Source organism: Molossus molossus, unplaced genomic scaffold (genome assembly GCF_014108415.1).
Source record: "Molossus molossus isolate mMolMol1 unplaced genomic scaffold, mMolMol1.p scaffold_m16_p_5, whole genome shotgun sequence".
Classification (NCBI taxonomy): Eukaryota; Metazoa; Chordata; class Mammalia; order Chiroptera; family Molossidae; genus Molossus; species Molossus molossus.
The window spans coordinates 110,838,624-110,865,859 of NW_023425388.1; the positions used below are offsets into that span (position 1 = coordinate 110,838,624).

The 27,236-nt window shown below is 38.0% G+C and overlaps 1 non-coding gene across 1 annotated transcript; it reads right to left on the reverse strand.

Annotated features, from left to right (window-relative positions):
• Positions 1 to 24,799: 24,799 nt before the first annotated feature.
• LOC118617915 lies at positions 24,800 to 24,906 on the reverse strand. The gene has a single exon (XR_004956876.1). It is a non-coding gene; the product is annotated as a U6 spliceosomal RNA (small nuclear RNA).
• Between the last annotated feature and the right edge of the window lie 2,330 nt (positions 24,907 to 27,236).

The following is a 27,236-nucleotide window of genomic DNA, read 5'->3' on the forward strand; positions in this document are numbered from 1 at the left end:
TCAAGGTGAAGATAGATAGAATCTCAACACTCTGCCCTGAGTCCCCTCTTATCAGCACGTTCTGACTGCTGGGTACCAGAAGCTGTTCTCAGTAACACAGTGTTACTGAGATGCAAGAGGGAACGTTATGCAAATACCTCATTATTCTGAGCTGTTAGGTATTGTAAGAAGTTCAGTTCTTCAATCAGATTTCAAAAAATGAAAGATCAATTATCCCCCAGTAAAAGTGAAACATTCGTTATGAGCCCACAGCTACACTGAATTTTGAAACTACCTAGAAAAATCAATCTTTCCAGACACACTTCCCAAAGAACATTATTTTAAAGAAGAAATTAATCTCCAAGGCTGACGGTCTTGTCTGGAGAGATGCACAGAATCACCACTATCAATCAGGTCTACCTAACAAGAAAGGAAGTTAAAAATCCGAAACATCTGTGAGAGAAATATTTTTTTAACTTTAGTGGGGAATAATTGACAATTATAACTGCATGTATTTAAAGTGTACAATATGATTGTTTGATATTCATACATACACATGTGGAATAATTACAAAGATAAAAAAAAATAACACACCTTTCATCTCACATAGTTACGCACGCGCGTGCGCGTGTGTGTGTTTGTGTGTGGTGAGAATGCTTAAAATCTACTCTCAGCAATTTTCAAGTATGCAAGAGAACATTTTTAAAAATTGGGCTGAATTGGTTCAAGTGGGAACACTTGTTGTCTTACCAGTATGTGCCGGGGCTTCGAAAAGGGTTTCTGCTCCTGATGTGAGCAGTTATAACGGGAACCAACCTCCCACTCTAATTGAAATAAAGTCTCTTATTATAAAATAACATCCCCAGACATTTTTAATCTGTCTGAACCACAGAACAGGCTAATTTAGCCCAGTACCTACATTAGATTCATAACACTCACGTAATTATATTTGTAAAAATCTTTGCAGATGTCTCATTAGTCTGTGGAATGTATTCGGGAAAGGAAATTTGTGGCTATGCAAAGTGTTGCTGTTGTCCATATATTTGCTTCAATATTTTCTGTTCTAATAAAGTGCATTTATAGTGTGTGTGTGTGTGTGTGTGTGTGCGCGCGAGCGCACGCGTGGGACGAGGCCAAACTAGTCTGCTTCAGAGACCCCTGTCCTGCTCAGAAACCAGCCCAAAAAAGTCAGTGCAAACTGGGTATACAATGGTCTGATTTAAAAAGCAGCATCTGAGCCCTGGCCAGTTTGGCTCAGTGGTTGAAGCATCCTCCTGTGGACCAGAGAGTCCAGGTTCGGTTCCCATTAGGGGCACTCACCAAAAAAAAAGCAGCACCTGAGCACATGATAAGAATTCTGTACCAAGTGTTCACACACAGGTAAACAACAACCCCATTCTTGCCCTGGTCATTTTGTCTCAGCAGTTAGATCGAGGGCCTGCAGACCCAGGGGTTATGGATTCGATTCCCAGTCAAGGGCACGTGCCTGGGTTGCAGGTTTGATCCCTGGTTGGGGTCATGCAGGAGGCAATGTGTCTCTCTTACATTGATGTTTCTCTCTCTCTCCTTCTCTTTCTTCTTCCTTCCCACTCTATCTGAAATTAAAAAAAAAAAAAAGGAAAATTATCCTTGAGTAAGGATTAACAACAACAAGGTTTCCAAAATGTGTAATCCAAGAACGTCGGGGAACTGTGAGCACTGGGTGATGGAGCATGTGTGTACCCAGGACTGGCTGACGAATTCTGCACAGTCTCCTCATGGCCCCAAGGTTTCTAAGTCATCTCCACATGCAGTGATAGAATTCAACACACAATGTGCCAAATGTTTAGTTGAGATTCAACGTACCCAAGCCTGTTTGAATTGGGGAGGTGGTAACTGGTGAGGTAGTGAGTGAAGATTAACACTTCAGTTTGGAAAATCATGTTTATTGTCCCATCAAATATTGGCAGAATGCTTATGTGCCAGGACACGAGTCATGGGACTAGGTGGTCATGGTTTCTGCCTTTGAAGATTAGTCTCCTGAAGGTGCTGATGGTGCAGAGACACTGCAGAGAATCAGTAACAGACTAAAATAGACAGCTGTGGGCGCCTACTTGAGATTGGGCGGTCAGGAACGGTGTCTCAGAGAGTTTAGGATGGGTCTCCATAAATGGGAAGAAGACAGTCAAAGGGCTACAGCGAAGGACCTTCCAGGCAGAAGCTATCGTGCAGCGAGTAGGTAGCAGTATCAGTGACAGAAAATTACGGAGGCAGATGGCAGACCACACATCAGCAAATTTTTGTCAACTGGTCGTCAAATCTCAGCCCCTGGGTGTAGAGGACCAAAATTTTTAATGCAACACTCAAAGTATTGAAAATACATGCCTGTGCTTTAACAAATAGGAACTGGTAGGCATAAGTCAGAGATTGAATGAAGTGGATGTAATTGGTGTCAATTTAGAAGCAAGAAGATCGCCACTAGCTAGGACATCTGGACGTGATTTTTAAATTATTATTTGTTACAGATGTTTCTCCTTTTTCCCTGCAGACACCCTCCTCCTGATCCCACCCCAATTCCCAAGCATTGTTGTTTGTGTCCATTGGTTATGCAGACATGCGTATAAGGACATGGTTTTTAATAGAGGGTGAGAGGTAAGATGAAGCTTGAGGACTATGAGGCATCGTAATGGGTGAGGCTGGTGGTAGATGCAGCAGAAAAGGCAAATATTTTAAAGTCTAAGCAGGGCAATAAGAGTAAGCACATCTTGATTCATGCTTATTTAAAGTGTATTACATGACTTCTATTCAACTAACCATTGTAGGTTTTAGATTGGATCCTGTCCCCCAACTTCACACCCTGCCCACCACTCATGTAAAACCTGAGGTCGAAGTTAGCTCCTCACCATAAATTTGCTATAATTCTTCTACAGTGATAACCTTGAAGAAGCATTTTCCATAGTTCGGGCTTCCTCTCTCAATAGCTCCTCTAGAGAGCGGAACTTTACTGACAAGAGCTGAACCATCATGACTTCCTAAATTATGGCAGACAGCTTCAAAGAATACTTCCAAGGGTCTAATGCTCCCTCGCAATGGTCTCCTTACATCCACATGACTTGCACTATGAGATAAGGATGTGGCCTTCATTGTAGAGATTAGAAAGTTGAGGTTAAAGCAGTTGAAAAACTGGCTTAAGATTATAATGGACCAAGGGTAACTGTAACCCTTCTCTCTGCTGCCATTTTACTTTTGATTTAACTGTATAGCTATTAAATATAATGTCTACTGTGAATATATACTAGTCAACATTGCTTATTACAAAATGATCTCTGTTAAGTAAATTGCATTGGACCAGAAAAACTAAACATGAACTATAACTTCCTGGTGGAGATAGTGAAGTTTTAATTTCCCTGAGTTTAGTGACTCTCATAACAGTCCTTTGCAGAGACTCTGGATGTATGACGATATAGTTGTTACAAGAGGCACTGTCTCCTGTGGGGCATAAAGCTTTTAAACAGAAGTTTTCAAATAAATCAGCTCCCATATGTACCCAGGGTTGGTTCCATCTCCTAGAACATGAGCTGTCATCTGGGGAGAAGACAACTCCTTGACAGCTGTGTGAGCTGCTACAAACTCAGGGACTGCTGTTGAGAGGAGCTCGGAATGGCCAGGGCTGCCTCACTGGGAGGCTCCATTCCAGTCCCAAGAGTGTTTCATTAAGCCTTGAGGAGCCCCTACTAGATGTAGGCACACATCTGGTAAATATCAAGTCTACTGTGTCTTGAATTGGAGATTATTCTGTTCATTTCTTCTAGGCTCAGAATGAGTGCTCACACTCTTCAGAGTTTATAACAAAGACCCTGTCATTCCATCTTGTTAACAGATCAATTTAGGTGTCAAAGTCTCTTTGCCACGTATGCAAATACATTTCATTATATTTTCTAAATTTCTCATGTGTACCTATATGGCACATAGAATACTTGGGTTTACTAGTTTCCAGAAATGAACCTCTCTAGTTCATAGTATTTCATGATAATTCTACTATCCAGAAATCGAATCACAAGATTTAAAATTTAAAAAAGAGACAATTGTATCTGTTGAAAATAAGAAGATGTCTTCCCCTCTCATTTCTTAAAGAGTTGACTTTAGAAAACTTGTATTTGTAAGTTTCTTCTCTGTCTCTTTGAGGTGTATGGGAATCTTTTTAGAAGCTCAATGAGCCTCTATGACCTGGAAATGTCCTTCCCCAGGGCCTGGCAGACATGTCTTGGAGTTGTAAACCTCAAGGAGATAGCGCCTCTACGTCCCAGCTTCAGCCTTGCTCCCACTTTCAAACCTGCCTCCTGTCATAACGGTATGAGTTTGTTTTTTCTTTGTATAACATTAATTAATCAACATGCAAAGTCTTCTCAATTAAGAGGTAAAGTTAGGATAAACTATGTGTAATAAACAGTGATATTAAATCCTCTTACTTGAAATCAAATCATGATTCATTCTGAAAAGATGTATTATGAATGGATGAGACAGTTTTCTGTCTCTGTAACCTCTGCAACCTCTCAGAGCGTCACCTGCAATGCACACCCCACTCTGGGCCAATGATCTTCTGATCAGAAAATGGGCTCTTGCTCTGCTACTTTTGTGGAGTTTTCTGGGTTGGGAGATTTTGTTTCAGTTATATTTCACCAAGTGGCATATCATTTTTTATCTTCCCCAACTTACAAATTATTTGGCTAACGTTTATGTGTTATTAGTTCTGATTTCAATCCACAGGATTAGATATTACTGTAATGTCTACCACATATCAGTCATTGATAGTAATCTTACTTCAGGAGAAGAAAAAATGAGAGATAATACTTTTTAAATTGAATTGTGCTTTCAGAAATCAGTATCTACTGAAAGATAAGAATGGAACACTATAATCCATGTGCATAAAAAAGTACTTTTTAACCCCGAGAAAAAGGTACACAAGAAACATTTTTAAATGTTTGTTATTTCAAGGATTTTTACTTAAAAGAGGCTTTTTTTCCTTTCCTTTTCTTTTTTTTTTTAATCCTCACCTGAAGATATTTTTCCATTTATCTTCAGCTTGAGTGGGAGGGAGGTAGGAAGGGTGGGAGACAGAGAGAAAGAGAGAAACATCGATCCGAGAGAGACACATCGACTGGTTGCCTCACACAGGACCCTGAGGAGGGCTGGGGACAAACCACAACTGAGTTCCGTGCTCTGGACTGGAATCGAACCTGCGACTCTCTGGTTGCTTCAGCCTCTGACACAAACTGGCCAGGGCAGAAGAGGCTTTTTTCATTGTAGTTCCAGAGGCAGGATAATTATCAGTGTGTGGGACTCTCGGAGGGGGAACTGATTTAATAAAACAGTGCTTCAATAGACAATCTCTCTGTTGTCCATTTAGCACCATTATGCCAACAAGGACATCACTCAGGATGGTTAGCAAATATCATCAGGAATTGGAAAGTCACAAGCCCAGCTCCGGTGAAACACTGATGTCTATGCTTCCCAGACCTTTCTGACTCTACCTTCTATTATGTTTCGCAAAGAAAGATATTTTCATTGAGACAACAGCTGCTATAAAGACCAAGATCTCTTCTAACAAAAATAGCTTCCACCTTTGCCAAAGTCTTCCATGTGCGAGGTGCTCTGAGCATTTTGCCCACATCCGCCTTAGTCGTCACATGAGACCTAAGACACAGGCATCTCGAGGAACTGATGGGCACACTCCTCAGTAAGGTGTGTCTGCCTGGCAGGTGTGTGTTTACTACCTGACCAGGCTGTCTCCCACCCAGGGAACCTGCACAGGCTCTAGAGTTAGAGGAACAGAATCAGAAGAATTCACCGTGTTCCCTTTTAGGAGTAAAATGACGCGGACCTTACAGGAAATCACAAAAGCATGTGGAGTGCATTAGCTTCTATCAACATCAACATACTCCCCCAAAGCTTTTAACATTTCCAGAGTTGATAAAATGAATAAACAATTCAGGAATTTCTAAAATAACATTCTAAGGAAATGACATTTGTTTTTTCCTCTCAAAGTTTTGCTTCTTAACACATTTAAAGTTATATTACAGTATGTTGGTGCTGTCTCTTAATAATTGTGTTGTTTAGCACAGTATTATCATGACTTCAAGGCAGAGGTGCCCCAAGCTTTTCTGCTCAGCTCTCCTTCTATGACCTTGGCTACCATCGCCCCACCACCTCCCAGCAGTCCCCCTACTCTGTCCTGTTTCTGCCAACTACAGAGAAATGTTCATGTCAGAACCTACTTGGTTCACACCAAGTATGCACTCTTTAAGTTTATTTTGGCCCTGGGAGCCTACTAGTCATGCCTCATCTATCTCTTTGTTTGATTTCAGCTGATCATATTCTCAAATTCTACTGAAGGGCGTCTCACATCCCCACTGCCTGCAACGCACTGCAGATGTGTCTCCTTCCCAGAGGCACTTCCATCCAAGACTTGCAGAACATCTTTGAAGAGACTCCCTCTATCTCTTTCTGTCCACACCCTATTTCTGGGGGCTTTCTCTGACAGCCCTCCCCCAGTCAAAAGAGTCGTAATGGAGCCTGAAAGTAGGAAAAACATCCCCTCTGCTCAAATAGATCCAAATTTAAATGTAATGTGGCTGCTATCAGTTCTCTGATTTTGTTACCCATCTCCAAATCAGTGGGTGACAGGGCTTACTCTGTCGGGGAGGTCCTCCTAGTTAAAAAGACAAATAAAGGTGACGGGAGAAGAAGAGGGAATAGGAGCATGTTATTTACTATTTCAAAGTGCTCTGTTACAAGGACAGTCTAAGTTTCTCTTTTAAGAGAAATGACTGACCCTCTACCTTTCCTGCCTCCATCCGTTTCTTTTCCTGGTAAACTCCTTAAGGGTCCCAGTGGCCCTCAATTCAATGCACATACACAGAGCTTATAGATGTAGTGGGAAGGTACAAGAAGCAGGTACAGGCTTGGTAGTTCTGATTATCCTCGAGTTACCATGAACATTTGGGTCTAAAAGACAACAATAGCATTTCCCAACAACATACTTGGTTCTTCTCTGATTCCAGGCACAGGGTATATGCACTTGTTTGTGTTTAGATAAATAGGCACATCCAAGTGACTTGTTTGGGTCAAGGAAACGTGAGCTGAAGTGATGTGCCATCATGAGCGTGAACCCTTAATGTCCACCCCATTCTCTGTACTGGGCTCCAGTTCTGCAGAGACCTGGAACCTCACATTGAGATGAGGGTCATACAGGGTTAGTGTTTCCCTCAGCCTGGATCTTAGAGGGATTCAAATGAACAGAAACCTTCACCTAACAAGAAGAAGAAGGAGAAGGAGAAGGAGAAGGAGAAGGAGAAGGAGAAGGAGAAGGAGAAGGAGAAGGAGAAGGAGAAGGAGTCAGCACTATGGGCATTTTGAATGGACTAAAAGAATACTATTTTACATAAAGTATTTTACTAGAGTCTGAAACTTTAGTTTTAATAAATAAGCCCATTTTACAAATGTGGACTACAAAATGAATTTTAACAATCAAATTAATTTGACTCCTAACCCCCAACCTTCGACTTTGAACATGGTTTTCTCTTCTCCCCCCAAATTTTCCTAACCTAGTAAGGCAATTTTCCAACTGTTACTGTCTGTTTAATACACTCAGAGACTCCCAGCTCTCTGCTGAAGCTGGTCCATAGCAACACCATGACTTGAGGCCAAATGGATGATCCAGTGAAATTTACCTGTGGGAGCTCAGACTTGACACCCGAAGAAATTCTCAGGTCACTATTGCCTTTGCAGTTGTAGCTGCCAGGTAATGCCAAAGTTATCTCCAAGGGCCTGCTCTGAGCAACACCCTTTCTTTTCAGGACATCCCCTTCTCTTCGTTTGTGGCTGAATTAACAGCTACTTTTCTCAGTCTCCTTTGCTGATTCTTCTTCTTCTATAATAGCTTAGGGGTTGCACGTTCTCTTCTCTATCTGCATTTATTCCCTTGATGATTTCATCCAGTGTCGTGTCTGTAAAGGCCAACGTCTATGTCCTTATTAGGGTTCATGCCTTCCGCCTAAAGCACTTCCCTGAATTCCACAGTGTTCTATGCAAGTGCAATCTGCCATGTCCACTTGGATGTCTAACTTAATCTCGAACCTGCATGTCGGAACTGGACTCTCCATCTCCCACTTACACACCCAGACCCGCGCTCCCTCCAGTCTCCCCATCTAGGGAGTAGGACTCAACACTCTTGCCCCTTGCATTCTTGACCCCCCTTTTTTTGTTCTTGTTTATTTTCTTTTCCCCCAATGCTCTTGTTATTTTCTAACACACTTTGAAATTATGTTTTCTGTTTATATTCTGTATCCACTCCTGGAAAGTAAGCCTCATGGGGATTTTTGTTTAACGTTTCTGCTTTGCTGCATAAAAGTTAAAGCATACCCTGGACCTGTGTGGGGGACTTTTATATGCACTGTTCATGAATCAGGGGACGTTAATTTATGAAAAACATCAATACACAACTGGCATATAAATTACCACTTCTGAATGAGAAAAATCAGAACTAATCATTTAAATATATATATATATATATATATATATTTGTTCCTTCCTTTTTCATCCAAAACTGAAATAATCATAAGTTAACAGAAAAAAATGCACTTCTGAAGACTTTCTAGCCTCTTTATACTATAGTCCTTGAACAATAATCAGAAAAACACTATATTCACAAATGGTACCATTGTTACATTTTCAGATTAATCTACAATGTCAGTGTTAATTATTCATCCGTGATAGTAATATTGTTTCTCTCCTTGTGGTGTATTAAAGATACCATTTTATAAGATCTAAAATAAGCACAGATCATTTATAGCTTTATATATATATAATTAGTCTTAAAATATTTTATTTTTGCCTAATATTATAAACAGCTTTATTTTAGCAGCTTTACTGAGTTCACATTTCAGAAAAATTCATCCATTTAAAATATACAATTCAGTGTTTTTATTATATGCACAGAGTTGTGAATATAATCTAATTTTAGGACATTTTCATCATCTCCTAATATAAACTCAATTCCATTAGTAGTCACTCCTGATATTCCCACCACTGTTTCAGGCAACAACTAATGTCTTTTCTGTCCCTATAGATTTGTCTATCCTGGAATTTGCAAGTAAATGGAATTACACAACACAGTGTTTAGGAAACTGGCTTCTATCACTTAGCATAACATTTTCAAGGTTCATCAACGGTGTAGCATCTATCTCTACATAATTTCTTTTTGTTGCTGATTTCATTGTATGCCATACAATTTTTTTATCCATTCATCAGTTGATGAACATTTGGACTGTTTCCACTTTTTTGGATATTAGAAATAATTCTGCAATGAATATTTATATGCAAGTTTTTTTGTGTGTGTGAATGTATGTTTTTATTTTTCTTGGGCACATACCTATGAATCTACAATTGCTGAGTCATATAATAGCTAACTATATGCTTGATATTTTGAGGCACCGCAATACATTTTTTCCAAAGTAGATATACCGTTTTGCATTGAAAAAGGATATTTTTACATTAAGATTAGCATTTTGAGAAAAGATATTGTTTGCTGAAGAGAAAACTTAAAACTTAAATTATCTTAGATGCATTTCACTAATAAAAATAAAGCCACATAATTTGAACACAATAAAAGATGCCCTGGTCCATTAAACTTAGTGCATATTTGATATAATTTACCTTGAAAACATTGGTTTTGGTGTTTAAGGGGAGAGCACAGTTACTTGTATACCAGCTCTTCGTATAGTCTCCCCCATCTTGGTAGTAGCAAAAAGTGTTCCCCCTTTGTTTAAATATTACCCTTTTGGACTGAAAACATAGCATCAGTAGGAAACTGTAGACAGAGCAGGAGTGGAGGAGGGACATCAATGGGGCTGCAAATCAACTAAATAAGCCCAGGAACACATGGAATGGGGGGCCAGAAGTCATGACTCAATAACCGTTTGTTTCCAATAGGTGTGTATTCCACGCCTTGGATATGACCCACGAGGGCCTGGAGCATGTGACATCAAGGGAGGCATCAAAGTAAGCTGCTTCCAAGTCAGTATTTCTCACCAATATGAAATAATGTCTTCTATTCTGAGTTGTCTCCAATATAAAGCTAAAGTTGCATATACCTTACATTTAGCTGTTCTCTTACATAGGCAGGTCTTGCTGCCCTGAGCACAAAGAGTAACTCAAAAGGATGCCTACTGTATCATTATTCAAACAGATAAACAACCTAAATGTCCTCTAAGAAGGAAAAGGTTAGCATTCAATAGCATTCAATTTGTAAGTTACTTATCGATACATTTAGGGTGATGTTAGTTATATTGTGCCTTAACATTCCCAAACTTTTATTTTTTATTTTAAATGTATAGAAAAAAGTTATCAGAATAGTAAGAGGAACACCCATAAAGTCTTCACCTAAAATAATCAATTGTTGCCTGGCCTGTATAGCTCAGTGGTTGAGCGTCGACCCAGGTACCAAGAGGTCACCGGTTTGATTCCTCGTCAGGACACATGCCCAGGTTGTGGGCCTAATTCCCATTGGGGGGCATGCAGGAGATGGCCAGTCGAAGTTCTCTCTCATCGATGCTTCTCTCTCTATCCCTCTCCCTTTCTCTCTCTCTAAAATCAATAAAGAAAAAAAAACCCAATTATATCTGCTATTTCTCTACACATATCTTCATGCACAATTTGAAAATAATGTGCAAACCGCATAGTATTGCATTTCTAAATACAGTATATACCTAGATAACAAAGGCATTTTATGCATAAGCACAGTACCATGATCACACCCAAGAATTATTAAGACATATCAAATAAAACTACATATTGTTCACAAAAGCACAGTAACAAAAGAAGAAAAATACTGTGTATCTCAGACACTACCTTCAAGATTATTTCTCTAGCTTGGTAACAGGAGAAGAAATGGAGTCAAGAAGGACATGAAGGGGGTCTTCTGTTGTACCTATAGTATTCTTTCTCTAAGGTAAATAAAGATATAGAGCAAAATGCTAATATTTATTAAATTGTGCATACATATATTTATTTTTCTCAGACTTAATAGTTCTATGTTGAAAAGTTTCTTTAAACACACACACACACACACACACACACACACACACACAGAGGCTATGAGTAATTTATCTTTACTCTGGATGAAAGAATAGCTAGATATAACCAGAACCAAGGTTCCGCTGTCTGCTGCCATGAGAGCCAGTCCTGAGACATACTGGTGAAAAAAAGAAAGATTTATTTGAGTGGCAGCATCTTAAGAAGATGGGGGACTCTTGTCCAAAGTCCATCTCAGCATCTTGGTAGAAACAGGGGCTTTATAAGCTGGAAGAGGGAAAGTAGAACTAGGAGATCAGGAGGAGGGGCTGTGGACACGCAGGCAGGGTCCTTCCTGGTCCCACTGTGGATCTTTAATGTCAGCAGACTAGAACTGGTCAGTGCTGGCCAAATTCCTGCAGTGGGTGATCTGTGCCAACCGATGTCATGGTCAAGGTCACTTCTCATACAAGCAGGACCTGGAACTGCTGGTGCTGCTTATTGAGATATAAAGCAATATCTGTTGGCCTGTTTTTCAAAACTCATGAACATAAATAGAAGTCTTGAAGAGCTGACCCTAATACAAATGTAAATGCTGAGCAGCACACCTGCCGCGCTTGCTGAAGGATGTCCTCCAGAGCAAACCCTGCAGAGACAAGACTCAGTTGTGGATCCCTACTGACTCAAATGGGCTGCTACCAAAACTCTGACACCACCTTGTGGCTGGCTCTGGAAGAGGGGCTCTGATCTTGTGCGGTGGTTTTTTTTTAATTATACGATTAGAAAGTTTAGCTCCCCCACCATGTGACTGTGTCCTGGCCGAATCTGGGTTCCAGCCCCACCCTACCAACTCAGCATACCAGCATCCGTTCTCATGCTCAATATGACCGTTCTATGCAATTGCTGTAGCTGGTTTCAACTGAGCTTTGTAGGAAGCCAATTTATTTTCTGGGGTTCCAACATACAGGAGAATTGTCTTCAATAAATTAACCCTTGCCTCACAGATGCCAAAGAAATTAATTCCTTTCCTTTAAGAACATTAATCAAGGAAAGGAGTACATTCTCTAAATGATAAAAATCAATGTAGAAAGCTGGTAGGGCACCACTACTTGGTGCGTCGACCCTGCACCAAGAGGTCACCATTCAATTCCTGGTCAGGGCACATGCCCAGGTTGTGGGCCTGATCCCCAGTGGGGGGCATGCAGGAGGCGGCCAATTGATGTTCTCTCTCATTGATGTTTCTATCTTTCTCTCCCTCTCCCTTCCTCTCTCTCTAAACATCAATAAAGAAAAAAAACTAAAAAAAAAAGAAAGCTGGCAGGGTAGACTCTATTACATTAAGATATAGAACATGTATGAAACATACATATAAGAATGACTATAGAACAGGATATAAAATATTCTGGGAAAAAAGCAGAGGTTCAATCAGGAGATGTGGATTAGACTCCTTATATTTTCATGTTCATTTGAGTGATGCCAAGCAATTCACTGACATGTTTGGTTCTCCTAATTTTTATTTAAAAATAAATAACTAGCCAGGGCTGGTTTAGCTCAGTGGTTAGAGTGCCAGCCTGTGGACTGGAGAGACCCGATTTCAGTTCCCACTAAGGGCACGTACCTTTGTTGCAATTTGTCCCCGACCCCGCTTGGGGCCGTGTGGGTGGCAACCACTCGATGTGCCTCTCTCAGATCAATGTTTCTCTCTCTCTCTTTCTCCATTTCTCCCTCCCGCTCTGTCTGAAGATAAATGCAAAAATGTCCTCGGGTGAGGATAAAAAAATAAATAAATAAATAAATAAAAATAAAACACTGAATTTTATCTAAAAACAAATGACTATTCATAAACTCCCTGCATTGATGTCTGTTTGTCAGAGTTCTGAATGACCAATTAATTAATTTAGGTTATAGTACAAAGAAGAATCTTTCTGATTTGAGTGATTTCAATTTGTAGTGAAGAGTCTCCCTATTTAAAAGTTTTGTTGTTGTTTCTATTTTTTATAGAGAAATGAAAATAGTTTTGATTAAACAGGACTAAATATTAATCTTTGTTGTCAACCACTCCAGGAGCAGAGTCATTATCAAATGTAAAATACCTGTAAGAATCATATACAGGAAACATTGAAATCTGGACAAATGGTGAAATTTACATTCCAAAATATGTGATTTGTTTTTCCTAATTTTATCCTGGAAATAATCACACGTATTCTACTTTTGCATAAAACATTAAAAAGAACTTCAAACATTTATTTTCGTCTTTTAAATCACTAATCCAGTCACTCATAAGCTTTTAAATGCCCGGGTATAGGATACCCTAAATATTGTGGATTTTGTATGGTGAAGAGGCAACAGTGTGTCCTTTAAATATTTTTATTCCTAAATGTATTCTGATATTTGCTTTTATATTTTTATATTATACTCTATAATGGCCCTTGTTGGAAAACTAGTGAGCAATATACAGGGTGGGACAAAAGCAAGTCTACAGTTGTTCACATAGAAAATAATACAAAAATCAATAAATAATAATATAAAAATAAACTTTGTTTCATGTTTTCACACCTGTAAACTCATTTTTGCCGCACCGTGTATATATAATATGCTATTGGCACAGTGTTCTCAGGTTATCATTTTTATTTGTTGTTTATTAACAAATACTTCTTAACTAGATTTGCAATGATGAATCGAAACTTCATCTAATATTTTAAACATTACAACTTTGAATATTAAAAACTGAAAAAATATTGTCATCAATAATCACATAAGTCTTGTGATTTCAAGGAAGAAACTCAGGCATGTGGCTTTGTAAGATTTTCTGATATCTTGTCACAGGGCTTGAAAAATCGAGGGACAACACTTAGAATATTATAAATAAGGACTGCTCATAATTTAGCATTTTCACTAATCTAATTTCTTACTCTTCCCATTCCCTATATCCACCATTCCATTAATTTTTTATTTTATTTATTTTTTATCCTCACCCGAGGACATTTTTCCATTTTTGTTCAGATAGAGTGGGAGGAAGAGAGATAGAGAAACATTGATGTGAAAGGGACACATCAAGTGGTTGTCCCCCGCACAACCAGGGCCAGGGACAAACTGCAACCAAGGTACATGCCCTTAGCGGGACCCGAACCCAGGTTTCTCTGGACCGCAGGCTGACACACTAACCACTGAGCCAAACCGGCCAGGGCAATTCCATTAATTTTTAATGGTATACCTAGAAAAGGAGATAAAAACAAGTAATAATATGAACATGGCTAATATTTTATAGAACTCTGCATATAATCTCTACATAGAATCTTGTTTCATCTTCTTAAAAACTGAGCAGTCTGTTTGAAAAATCATACTCAAGCAAGTCATGAGATTTTGCAGAACTCATAGGTCATCTATTACAAAGTTGGGACTTGAACTCTGATCCTTAGGTTCTGGACTTTGTGACAGGATAGCTTTAGCTCTTGCAGCAGGTGACAGGATTGTCCCCCATGTTCCTATTTCTCCACTGCCTGGTATCCTATTCTGGGATAAAGTAGAAAGGACTGTGTTAGCAGCACTTTCCTTTGATGTAAATGGATGAGAGCCAACCTAGCATTCCACAGGGTCTCCAGCGTGGTCTCACCTTCCCTCTAAGGCATCATTAGTAGCTCTCCAAGCCAGGCACTGTTTCTACAGGAAATCTAGGCACCCACCCCCCCAAATATTGTTGAGGATACGTCAGGATTCCCAGCAGCACCTGGGACGATGTCTGACACCTACCAAATGCTTGAGGAATGTTAGATTTTATTAGTATTGTCCCTTTCACTCCACCCTCCTCTGCTTGTGACCTTTGCCCTTCACACTCCCCCCTCCTGTGCCGTCCCTCTCCCAGGTCCACCAGGCCCCAGACTGCTCAGTGATGCCCTCCCCTTGTGCCGCAGCACACACCTAACACAGGCTAAAGTGCTCAACAGATGATGTAAGACTTTTACATGGCATAACGAGATGATGATGCAGGGAAGAAAACCGACACCTACACAGATTTCCAAGTTATGACCCCAACTAGCACGCCCTCCTCTGCTACAGTATCTGCTTGGCCCTGTCCTGCCCTCGACCTTGCGCCAGGTGGTCGACATTTTCATCTCTCCCAACACATCTCATCCGCCGCCCCGCCTCTCAAACTCCAGACTTCGAATCGAATCGCAGCCTCCGACCCAAGGAGAAGCCAAAAACAATTTCATGTTGTAAGCATCTCTTCATTCGAGGAACGCAGTTCTGTCACATTGTTGGGAAAAGTAGTTTCTTCTCTGTCATAAACTTTAATTTCTTTAATAGGTATTGTTTTACTTTTGTATAACCAAGTAAACTAGTGGTGTTTTTCAAGAACCTCAAAATCGACTCGATGATCATTTGAGCTGCAGAAATATTAATAAACATTTTTTTACTTTCTTTTTCTTCTTTTGAAGCCACCAAATATCAGAGATTCATTTCCTAGAAAAGACTTACAGTCATCACCCCAACATCCCTGCCAACAAAATGCTTTTCCCAAGAAAAAGCATTAGTTTTTAGCTTAGTTTGTAACTTTCCCAGACCCAAAGCCAATATTCCAGTTTACCCCAATTAGATCACTCTTAAAGTAAAATTTATGGCAAGAAAGCAAGGATTACAATCTGTGGGTGGGTTTTCCTCAAAATTTGGATTAGACATAATTAGTAAATGAGATTTCTGTACTAGTGTGATTATTTACATGTGAAAAAGGGTATAATCATAATATTTTCTATTTTCATTTTCTTGCTTGTTTTGTTGATATAGTCTCTGAACTAAAATAACTAATTATTCTTATAAATGAAAACTACTTATTCAATCTTATCTCTTCCTACATCTGTTTTCTTTAAAGCTTTGACAAGTATCAGAGAGTGCTAGGATGTTTAGAGAGGCTAAAAAATACAATTAAAAATATTTTTATCACAAGTGGTAAAGGTGGTTAAACAAAATAAGGTGATCACTACAGATGTAAGAATTTGTAAGTTATCTATAAGCTCAAGGTTTTATTCTAAATAATAAGAAGACTAATTAAAGATTTCAAGGTGACCTTTGGGACAGTCTCAAAGAAACTTTTGTTGTGAAAATAAGAAAAGTTAGACCTCCTGAAGGAAATGTGGCAGAGTCTCGTTTGGAGCCTACTCTCCATTCTGGGTCACCACAGAGACCAGGATTCCAACTTTTTACCTACCTACCAAGGCAGTTAAGATGCTCCATATATTATATTTGCAGTTTTATAGATGATATTTTTTCTTTTTCTTTTTTAAATCGTCACTTAAAGATATATTTGTTGATTTTATTTTATTTTTTAGGTAGAGAGAGAAACATCCATGTGAGAGGAAAATGCACCCCCTTTGCAGAGTACAATGTTATTGCATGACATTGTGAAGCTTGCTTGTCTCTTCCTCTGGGAAGTTTTCTTTCTAAAGCAGAAAAAGAGGGTTTTTCTCCAAAACAGGAGAGACCATCTGTCTAACTCTCATCCTCAGCCCTATTTACCCATGAACAAGGGCAAAGATGTTTTTAGACAAGAAAAATATCTGTTTTTAATCTCATCTCCAACCTATCATGAATTTAAAATTCTGCTTCCTCAGGTGTAACAGTACAGGGCTGTCCTGTAGAAATCTCTGTGTCATGTAAGAGCCCATTCACGCAGAGGAGGTCAGCTCTTTGCCTATTCACTTCCCTTTTCATTAACTACGAATTAGCCTCAAGCTACCCAGACTATAAAAGTGCAAGAGGACTGTGATAACATGGCCACGAAGTGACATTAAATCAGCAGAAACATAACATTAGGTTTTCTATTTCAGTTGCGTTGCAGACTGTAAATACGGATCATTCCTCCATGAAGTTATAGGTATTTTTAATGAGCACACTGACCTGTGGTGCAGCCCACTCTAAATCAGGGAAATAATAGCGAATTTAGATGTGGAGGTAGCCATATTTTCATAATGAACATTAAAGCTGAAAAGATACCTAATTACAGTATCTAATTTGCAGGAATATTACTTCTTACTGCAACACGCTAAACTGTGTTCACGAGAATGCTAATGAAGTATTTACCAACACCAGCACTCCACTGAAGCTTGAGGCTTGCTTACTGCTCCAAATATTACAGGATCGCTGTGGTTTAAACATATAAAAAAGGGAAAACCATGCAGTTACCATAATTATATCTCTATGATAGAGTTTCTGCTTCAAAACTTTGCCTTGAAGCAACAGTGATACCCTTTCGACACTAAGTATATTTTTTTCTTCCAACTTACGTCATTTTTATTTTTCTGGAAAATGTATTAAACGAGTTCTAGCATTGTTATTGAATTGAGAAAGAAAAATACTCATCACCTTAATACAACTGATATTTTCGTTTTAGTGTATTTCTTTCCAATTCATTTCTCACATTGGCTCCTTTCAACCTCTATGTGACCTTGACAGAATTCAATGCCATTTCGCATTCAGCTTCCTGGCAAGAAACCCCAAGCCAAGGAGACTGGCTGGATCGTTGGTCCTGTGGGTTTCCTGAGGCATCCTCGATGTGACTCGAGATTCCCCGATGTTGTGGAAATGTAGACAGGAAAGGAAAACTTGATAGTAAGAGATCCTTAAATTTGCATATTGGTGAAGTCCATAAACTATGTTTGCTAGCTCTAATGACAATTGCACATTTATGCAACTTTCTAGAATGTGTAAAGTGGTCCTGTAGATATGTTTCTAATCGATTAATGCAAAATTCTAGTATGAACCAACTGTCATTGATCCATTTTGCAAATGGGAAACCATGTATTTATCTTCACCTTACGTATTCCTCAGAATGGATTGGGGAATTAGCAGAAATGGTCTCTCTCTTTTCTCCACAATACTCTTCCCAGAAGTGCACTCTGGGGACATCAGGTAATTCTGTCTCCCTAGGTCAGTGGTTCTCAACCTTCCTCATGCCGTGACCCTTTAATATGGTTCCCCATGTTGTGGTGACCCCCAACCATAAAATTATTTGTATTGCTACTTCATAACTGTAATTTTGCTACTGTTATGTCTTGGGTGACCCCCCCTGTGAAAGGGTCGTTAGACCCCTAAAGGGGTCACAACCCACAGGTTGAGAAACGGTACCCTGTGTGTTTCTGGTAAATGATAGCAGAATAAGAATTTGGAATTGAATAATTTAATTCCAGTATTTTTCTGCTCCAAATCCAATAATGAGCTTCCTAATCTGATTGTAATAAATCCTGCACTTGTCTTGATTAAAAGAGAGCATGGAAAAAGTAAACAAATAAACAAACAAATAAATAGCAGTTATATGGTGAAATAACACATCTGTGACTTTCTCTGAAATATTTTCATTACAATAATTTAATACTAGACATTTAATGATAATTATTCCTTATGTAATAACTGACCCAATCACAAGCTCTATGCTTACATACATTTTTTTTTATTTTAGTCTCAGAAATCACATTGAGACAATGACAAAGTAGTAGATAATTTTTTAAGTGAAAGGAATGTAACAGTTGAATTTAGTAATTTTATGAAAGATAGGACTGTCTGAAGCCTGAAAACTATATGAGAAACAGCTATAAGTCTGTATAAAAATATGACATGCTAGCTCCCAAAAGTCGCAGGTTTAGAATTTTTTCTCTTCTGATAAGTAGTTATGCAGCCTTGGGCAAACTACTCTCTGTGTTAGGGTACCCTTATCTGTGGATGAGACATAGCCTCTCAGTGATATACCTCATTGCAATGGTACAAAAAGAAAACAAAAAATCACACCAAAATACTTAATATTACTCTCACTCGATTTCCCATTTTATTAACATTAAATTAATCTATTAGTCATTGACTTTAACACTTTGCTCTATGTATTTTGAAATGTATTCAAGAGCCCATATCAGAATCTGTATCTTTAACAAGTCATTAATTAAAAGGATATCCGAAGTATAAAGATCAAACATTTTGAATACACTTAGAAAAATAAATAGTTGACTCACTGCTCTGTCTACCCCAAAACGTTCCCATACTTCCCTATAAAAATCAGCCTTTTCAGGTATCTTTGTTCACATAACTGATTATTTACCTGGAACAATTTCCCTCTTCTCTTCTTCGACATCAAACCCTTCTCACCCTTAAGGTTCCGGCCCTCAGAGATCTTTCGTTCTAACCACACGTATTGTCTTTGGCACACAATTTAAACCTCTGTTCTCGCTCACAAACTGCTTGATATATATTAGGTTGGTACCCCCATCCCCTGTGCTTGAGGAGGAGCTGCTTATATTACACACCAGTGTCAAGCCCACTGGTGTTGGAGCTAAATAGACACTAATTAGAATTGATGCATATTCTTGCTATTACATGGCCTTGAAGAAGTTATCTAATTTTAGTCTTATTTTTCTTATCTTTGAAATGTCAAATTGTTACAGTGCACAGTGCAAATTTCGAATGCATTTGGATAAGGACAAACATATAATAAACTCTCAACAAACTATAGCTGCTATAGTTATTATTCTTATTAAAATTATTTAAAATCTCTTCCACAATACCTACCATGGTATTCCCACATGATTTGGGATCCGTACATATCAGTTGTGGGAATAATTCCTTTATTACTGTGGTGTTGATATCAATAGTAATGAACACGATTTGAGTTCTTTGTGTTAAAACAGATTTTTATTCACCAAAACTATGTTTTTAGCGATTTGGGTCACTGCACTACCAAATCTCATTTCTGGTCATTTTTATTGAAGATGGCTCTTGAACTCAGTCAAGTGTCTCAAATAACAACCATATGAAAGCCAGAAAAGAACAAGAAGTAAAACGCATGTAGATAATAGAGTCAGTGAATGATTTCTTGTCAGAATTTTTCCACATCGCCCTATGAATATGTCTATACAGAGATGCTCTGAACATGCCTTTGTCCAAGTGCCCAAAAGCCAGGGTTTATCATAACATTCTCTTAACTTAGAAATTAAAATCCTATAATGACCTTTCGAAATCTAGGATAAATTGGAAACATTATCAAACAAAATTAAAGTTACATCTGACTTATCAAAAGTTTTTGGGTTAAATTTTTTATTTTATTTTATTAATTTGGCGGGGATTTTAAATTTAATTAATATTTTTGATACAGATGTTTCTCCTTTTTCCCCCACTGATACCCCCCTCTCTTCCCACCCCACCCTGTCCCCAGCTTTGTTGTCCATGTCTATTTTTCATGCATACATGCATATAAGTTCTGTGGTTTATCTCCCCCCCCCACCTCCTCTTCTGAAGATTGTCAGTCTGTACCTCACTTTCATGTCTCTCGGACTACCCCATTCCTCAGTCTGTTATGTTCATTAGATTCCATATATAAGTGAGATCATGTGATATTTGTCTTTCTCTGCTTGGCTTGTTTCACTTAGGATAATACTTTCCAGGTCTCTCCATGTCATATTAAAGGATAAGAGATATTTATTTCTTACAGCTGCATAGTAATCCATTGTGTATATGTACGACTGCTTTTTTATCCATTCATCTACTGATTAGACATTTGGGCTGTTTCCATATCTTAGCTATTGTAAATAGTGCTGCTACAAACATGGGAGTATATATATATTCTTTCAGATTGGTGTTTCAGGCTTCTTAATGTATATTCCTAGCAGTGAGGTCACTGGGTCAAATGGCAGTTCAATTTTTAATTTTTTGAGATAACACCATAGTGTTTTCCAAGTGGCTGCACCAGTCTGCATTCCCACCAGCAGTGTACTACTGTTCCCTTTTCTCCACAACCTCGCCAACACTTGGTGATTGATGATTTGTTGATGATAGCCATTCTAACAGGTGTGAGGTGATACCTCATTGTTGTTTTAATTTGCATGTCTCTGATGATTAGTGATGTTGAGTATTTCTTCATATGTCTCTTGGCCATTTGTATGTCCAGTTTGGATAGGTGTCTATTTAGCTCCTCTGACCACTTTTGTTTTTTTTGTCTTTCTTTTGTTGAGCTGTATGACACTCTCTATATATTGGAAATTAACCCCTTATCTGATATATCATTGGCAATTATGCTCTCCCATAGAGTGGGTTGCCTTTCCATTTTGGTAGTTGTTTCATTTGCTGTGCAGAAGTTTTTGAGTTTGATGTAGTCCCATGTGTTCATTTTCTCCTTTGTTTCTGTTGCCTTAGGTGAGGTATCATTGAAAATCCAGCTGCATATGATGTCTGAAATTTTGTTGCCTACAGTTTCTTCGAGGATTTTTATGAATTCATGGGTCATGTTTTAGTCTTTTATCCATTTTAGTTTATTCTTGTTTATGGTATAAGTTGGTGGTCTAGTTTCTTTTTTTTGCATGTAGCTGTCCAATTTTCCCAACACCATTTATTAAAGAGGTGGTCTTTACTCCACTGTATGCTCTTGCCACCTTTGTCAAATATTAATTGAGCATATTGCATTGGGTCCATTTCTGGATTCTCTATTCTCTTCCATTGATCTATCTGCCTGATCTTGTGCCAGTACCAGGTTGTTTTGATTACAGTGGCTTTGTAGTATAACTTGAAATCTGGTAATGTGATCACTCCAGGCTTGTTCTTCTTTTTTCAAGATTGGTGTGGCTATTCATGGTCTTTTATTGTTTCATATGAACTTTTGAAGTATTTGTTCTAGTTCTGTGAAATATGTTGTTGGTATTTTGATGAGGATTGCATTGAATCTATAGATTTCATTGGGTGGTATGGACTTTTTAATGATGTTAGTTCTTCCAATCCATGAGCAAGGTATTTGCTTCCACTTTTATATATTTTCCTCTATTTCTTTTTTTAATGACCTGTAGTGTTCTGTGAATAGGTCCTTTATTTTTGGTTAAGTTGATTCCTAGGTATCTAAACTATTTTTGCAGTGATGGTAAATGGGATTGTTTTTTTAGGTTCTTTTTCATCATTGGTGTATAAGAATGTTGTCGATTTCTTTATGTTAATTTTATATCCTGCTACTTTGCCAAATTCATTTATTAAGTCTAGTAAATTTTTGATGGAGTCTTCGGGGTTTTGTACGTATAGTGTCATGTCATCTGCAAATAATGACAGTTTCACTTCCTCCTTTCCAATTTGGATCCCTTTTATGTTTTCTTCATGTCTGATTGCTGTGGCTAAGACTTCCAGTACTATGTTAAATAAGAGTGGTGCAAGGTGGCATTCTTGTCTTGTTCTTGTTCTTAAGGGAAATGCTTTTAGTTTCTGCCCATTGAGTATGATGTTGGCTGTAGGTTTTTCATATATAGCCTTTATTATGTGAAGACATAATCCCTTTATTTCCAGATTACTGAGCATTTTTATCAGAAATGGGTGCTGGATTTTGTCAAATGCTTTTTCAGTGTCTATTGATATGATTATATGGTTTTTATCTTTCATTTTGTTTATGTGGTACATCACATTTATTGATTTGTGAATATTGTACCAGCCTTGTATCCTTGGAATAAATCCCAGTTGGTCATGGTGAATAATTTTTTTAATGTATTGCTGGATTTAATTTCTAGTATTTTGTTTAGGATTTTGGCATCTATGTTTATCAGTGATATTGGTCTGTAGTTTTCTTTCTTTGCAGTGTCTTTTTCTGGTTTCAAAATTAGAATTATGCTCACCTCATAAAATGAGTTTGGAAGTCTTCCTTCTTCTTGAATTTTTTTAAATAGTTTGAGGAGAATGGGTATTAGTTCTTTGAATGTTTGGTAAAATTCTCCCGTGAAGCTGTCCAGGCCTGGGCTTTTGTTTGCTGGGAGAGTCTTGATTACATCTTCCTTTGTTGTTATTGGTCTGTTCAAGTTTTCTATCTCTTCCTGGTTCAGTTTTGCGAGAGTATGTGTTTCTAGAAATTTGTCCATTTGGCTTAGATTGTCAAATATGTTGCCATATAACTGTTCATAATATTTGTTCACAATCCTTTGTATTTCTGTGGTGTCAGTTATTATTTCTCCTCTTTCATTTCTGATTTTGTGTATTTGGGGGTCTCTCTCTTTGTTTCTTGGTGAGTCTAGCTAAGGGTCCATCAATCTTGTTTGTCTTTTCAAAGAACCAGATCGTTGTTTCATTGATCCTTTGAGTTGCATTTTTGGTCTCCATGTCATTTATTTCTACTCTTATCTTTACTATTTCCTTCCTTCTACTTACTCTGGGGTTTTATTTTTGTTTGCTTTCTAGTTCTTTAAGTTGTGAGGTTAGACAGTCTATTAGAAATTTTTCGTGCTTCTTGAGATAGGACTGTAGTGCTATGAACTTCCCTCTCAGAACTGCTTTCGCTGCCTCCTATAGATTGTGTGTTGTTGTGTGTTCATTTTCTTTGGTTTCCAGGAAGTTTTTAATTTATTCCTTGATCTCCATGGTAACCCATTCATTGTTCAATAACATGCTATTTAGTCTCCATGTTTTCAAATGTCTTTGCATGTTCTTGTTGCATTTGATTTCTAGTTTCATGTCATTGTGATCTGAAAAGATGCTTGATATGATTTCAATCTTCTTGAACTTGTAGAGATTTAGTTTGTACCCCACCATGTGGTCTATCTTTGAGAATGACCCATGTGCATTTGAGAGGAATGTGAGTTCTACAGTTTGGGGGTTTGATTCTCTGTACATATCTATTAAATCCATTTAATCTAGTGCTTCATTTAGAGTCTGTGTTTCCTTGTTAATTTTTTGTTTAGATGATCTATCCCGTGATGTCAGCAGGGTGTTGAAGTCCTCTGCTCTTATTGTATTGCTGTCAATTTCTCCTTGGAAGTCCTCCAGAAGATATTTAATATATGTTGGTGTTCCTATATTGGGTGCATATAAGTTTACCAAGGTTATATCTTCCTGTTGGATAGATCCTTTCAATATTATGTAGTGGCTTTCTTTGTCTCTAGTTATGGTCTTCATTTTGAAATCTACTTTATCAGATATGAGTATTGCTACCCCAGCTTTTTTTCCCTTTCCGTTTGCTTGAAAGATTTTTTTCCATCCCTTCACTTTCAACTTATGTGAGTCTTTTGTTGTGAGGTGGGTCTCTTATACTACCAACCAATATGCCTGATAGTGACAGTCAAAATTGACGTCAGACACAAGTTGGTTTTGCCTTTAAATTTCTTGCTGTTCAAATGTTCCTTTAAAAATACCATTAAAAAGTTCTATTCAGAAAATAAAAGCAGTCTTTCTACTCCATCTCTTCATGTAGTCTTCCAGATAACTTTCTCTTCCATAAATGTCATTTTAGATTGTCACGTAGCAATACAAATATACCAATAAACAATGCCTTGCTATATGACTCGTCATGTAGAAAAATTTCAAAATAAATTCCAAAACAATCAGAGTGGCACTGAGGAGGGCCCATGGTCATTAGCAGTACAGATGAAGATCTCGAGGCATATGGACACTTTCCATGTAAGAATGTTTTACCAATATGTTTCATTTATAGTGAACTTAAGTAAGCTGCAATCATTCCAATGTTTCTTTTACTGACGTATATTTTGGTTGTTCCTCGTTAAACTCAATTTATTACGTACTTGCTTTGTTTGTAAATTAGAGAATTGGAATAGTTAAAATCCAAGCAGTAACTTTTTCCAAAGTTTCACATTCAATTTTGATTGTCATTGCCAAACTACTGTTTAAAATGATATGATTAATACTTTGATCAATACTGGATAGGACCCCTTTCTAAGAAAGTTTCACAATGTACATTTCATGCAACTGAGATACAAAACTTTTCACATTATCACATAACATTCAAATATAACAATTAACCATAGTTTTGGAAAAGTTTCAGAAAAATATGGAACACTTCACAAATTTATGTGTCATCTCCGCGCAGGGGCCTTGGTAATCTTCTCTGTATCGTTCCAATTTTAGTTTATGTGCTGCCCAAGCAAGCACGTGGTTAAGTTTTTTAAAGATCAATTCATTCATTTTGTTACAGATGTTTCTCCTTCCCCCCCCCCACTGACACCCTCCTCCTCACTCCCGTCCCAGCCCCCTCCCCCACCTTCACAGTATGATTGTCTGTATCCTTCAGTTGGGCATATATGTGTATAAGTTCTTTGGTTTCTTTCTTCCCACCCTCCCCCCTCCTCTTCCTATGAGATTTGTCAGTCTGATCCCTACTTCCATGTCTCTGGGTCTATTTTGTTCATCAGTTTATTTTGTTCATTATATTCTTCTGGTTAAATTTTTAAGGCTTCACAATTATTGTAAAGGAACAATAGTTCTCCTCACTGACATTCCCGGATCGCTGCTGCCGGCCTCATATCCACATCGAAAACGCAAGACCTATGTTCTCTTTCAAGTGAAGTTGACGAAGAAGCAAGAGGTTGGAGACAACTCATTGATTCCCTCACACTCCACTAGTTTCTTTGTTCTCTGCGTGTTTTTTCTCTTAAATCTGTATTAAAATGATTGACCACGGACATGGCTTTTACGTTTTTCCTTCCCATAAAGTTTTACGTTGGCAGCCTTAGCCAACTTTTACCTCAGCTTCACAACAGGTGAGAAATCACAGAAGAAATTGTTTGCGGGAAAGATTTGCACTAAATGGAATTAAATACCTAAGAATCATGTAGAATTCTTGTTCTGTTTAATTTATAGTTATTACACAAAAAACTCTGCAAATATTGACGCTAGTATTATAATGTATGTAGTTTAATGTCCCTTATTCTGTTTTCTATTGTTTAGCATTTTATAAATATTTCTTGGTTAAAAAATTATCATTCTTTCAAAAGCTATCTGGTTGATGCATTCAAAAATGAAGACTGTAGAGACTAATACCTACACCAAGGGATTGTTCAGAGATGGGATTCCATGTCACCTGTACCTGGATGCTTAGAATAGTTACGCACACGATTTCTAAAAGTAGAAACAAACTGCATGCCTTCCAGCAAGTGAATGGAGAAGCCAGGTCACACTTTGGACACTTTTGAATCCTTTGGCTGATTCACAGAGGCATCATGCTAAGTGAAAGAAGGCAACCTCATAGCTTTACATAACATGACTCCACTTATATACCGTTCTGCCACAGACAAGACTACAATGACTAAACATATCAGTGGTTGCCAGGAGCTAGTGATAAAGGGAGGTTGTGTCTACAAGAGGACAGCAGGAGGGAAATTTGGGGGGATAGAATGAACTGTTGTGTGATTGTTGTGATTATCATATGGATCTGTATACTTTTTTTTTTTTTTTTTATCCTCACCCGAGGATATTTTTCCTTTTTTTTTGTACAGATAGAGTGGGAGGGAGAGAGAGGAAGGGAGAGAGAGAGAGAAACGTAGACATGAAGGGACACATCGAGTGGCTGCCACCTGCACGACCAACCAGGGCCGGGGACAAACTGCAACCGAAGTATGTGCCCTTAGCGGGAACCGAACCCGGGTCTCTCAGGACCGCAGGCCGACGCTCTAACCGCTGAACCAAACCGGCCAGGGCGGATCTGTATACTTTTGAAAAAATTTATAGAACTGTGCCCAAGAAAAGTCAATTGGACTATATTTTAATTAAAAAATAAAGTTATTTAAAAAAACCAAAAACACAATAGTTTTTGTCAACTTTATCTAAATGCATTCATTTATAGCAGATTCCCAGTCTCATTTCTTCAATTCAGGGCAGAGAAATCAATAGGTATCCCTTCACAGAAAACTCATCAGCACGTATTACTGACTGGTGCCCCAGTTCTGTTTTTTTAAATCCTGAATACCTATATATTCTTTTCTTCTCTTACCAAATGACTCCCTTCTCTAAAAATTACACTTGCTAGTCATTAATATCAACCTCTAAATATAACATTTGAGCATAGAAAATAGCCTAATGTTTCTACAGTTGTTCTTTTATGTGCGCTTTTTTGTTGTATTTGATTTATCTCTTTCAGCAGACTTTTATATCATCAAAAGTAAGTATCAGAAAAATCACAAAATCTTAGGTTTGGCAAAACGATAATTTAAAATATTGTAATTTATCCTATCAATATTTGATTTCCATCTGAATTAACATAGTTTGTGAAAGTCCCTGGAGTGTGTACATTAAAGCAATATCTTTCCTACTGATATCTCTGTCTGTTAGAAAACTCTTCTTTTTATTGATTCAAAAAAGTCATCAAATATTTATTGAGCAACCACTAATTCTTGACACTGAATTTTTAGAGCTAAGATTCTTTGCAAGAAGTGCCATTCATTCAGTAAATATGTTTATGAAATATGTGAGGTATGTATTTATTT